This window comes from Hyperoodon ampullatus (assembly GCF_949752795.1).
Source record: "Hyperoodon ampullatus genome assembly, chromosome: 4".
NCBI classification, from domain to species: domain Eukaryota; kingdom Metazoa; phylum Chordata; class Mammalia; order Artiodactyla; family Ziphiidae; genus Hyperoodon; species Hyperoodon ampullatus.
In genome coordinates this window covers 17,243,961-17,245,777 of record NC_136917.1, presented here as the reverse complement: position 1 = coordinate 17,245,777, position 1,817 = coordinate 17,243,961, and positions in this window count along the sequence as shown.

Sequence of the window (1,817 nt, the reverse complement as noted above, 5' to 3'; positions counted from 1 at the left end):
CCATTGCTCACACACATACTTTTCTTGAGTACCCCAGGCACCTGCAGGCCTCCACATGGAGCAGAAACTCCAGCCTGCCTCTGTCGGTGTGGGGTGGGATGGCCACTAACCAACCTGGGTCCATAGACTCAGATTCATTTCATTTCCTCTGTTCGTCAGTCAGCTGTCTGCTAGACAAGCCACAAACTCTCTGTGCCTCGGTTTCCTTATCTGTAAGATAGGGGTGATGTTTTTTTATAACTGCCTTATTTGCTCCTAGGATATCATAGGATTGAAACTAGTTGAGAGAACATGAGCAAAGGCATTTTGTGTGTTTTAAAGTGCTCAGTAAATGTCAATTAGCGAAATTTTTAAAAAATAAATAAATAAAATAAACTCTTGAAAAAATGTCAATTAGCCTTATTATTAAAATAATATCTGGATGGGGAAGCACTTTGGAAAAAAATATAAATTGTCATGGAACTGTATACTTTAAATGGGTGAACTGTGTGGTATGTAAATTATAGCTCAAAAAGCAATGAGTAAAAAATCATTTAATACATATGTATGTATGTATGTATGTATATATATATATATATATTCATTGTTATCAAAATCATTATTGTGATGATAAAAGAAGGCTTTGGAACAGGCAGGCCTGGGTTAGAATTCTGCCTCTACCACTTACTAGCTGTGTGACTTTAGGCAAGTCGCTTACCCTCTCTGAGCCCTACTTCAGCTTTAAAATGGGGAAAATAATACCTGACTCACAGGGCTTGAAAAGGATTAAACAAGATAATGTGTGTGTTCCTGGCACTAAAATTGGAGCACAAAAAATGTCAGTTCCTCTTCTCAGGAGACCCATGCCGTCCGGCAGTGGAGTGGGTTCCCTTCAACAATCACACAAAGTCCCTGCTTCTTGTTCCAAGTACAGTTAGTGACCACTTGCATTAACAGCACTGAGGTCCTTCCAACAAGCCCCTGAATTAGCATCTCCATAGGCAGGGTCTGGGGAGCTGCCTGTTAACAAACGCAACCCTATCCCCGGCTCAACCCTGAACCGTAGTTCCCAAGCTCTGTGTTTTACACAGACCTAGTGCCAGCTGCCCGGCCTGGTTTCCTGGCTTCTCACCACACACCCCGAGAGGGGAGAGGCAGTTGTGATCTCTCCCATTCCATGAGGCCATCTGATAGAGGAGCAGACAGAGAGTGTGCTGGGCTAGAACCTCCAAACTTGTCAGACCGGCCCTCCCCTCTGCTTGCAGATGAGGCCTCAGAGAGCAGTAGGCCTTGAACCTTAAGAGACCCTGGACATCCAGACCCCACTTCCAGCACTGGCACCCTTCAGACCTGGCAGGTGGCCGTACAGGAAGCAGCTCCTCCAGACCTCAAGCCTCTGCAGCTGGGCAAGGCGGGAGGGACCAGAACCAAGACGGGCTTGATTTGGTGGCTGCCCCAAGGACGGGCATCTTGGACCTGAATGCCCAGTGGCCTGCACGAGCCCAAGTGCTTCGGCTGGGGGCCCCCTCCCTCCTCACTGCTCCAACCTCCCCCTCTTCTCCCAACACCAGCAAAGCGGGTCCCTACACCACATCCATTCTCCCTTTCCCACCTCCTGGCCTTGCCCGTGCTGTTCCCTGAGCCCAGCAGGCTGGGATTCCTATCTCCCTATTCAATCCCCACCTGTTTTCAAGGCCTGACTCATACCTCATCTGCTCCAAGAAGCATTCCTGGACCCCTTATCTGACGGCCTGTAGTATTGACTGTCCTTTTCACAACTTGAAACCCGTGACCATGTTCGAGAGTATACGTTTGCTCAACTGATTCAATATAACAGA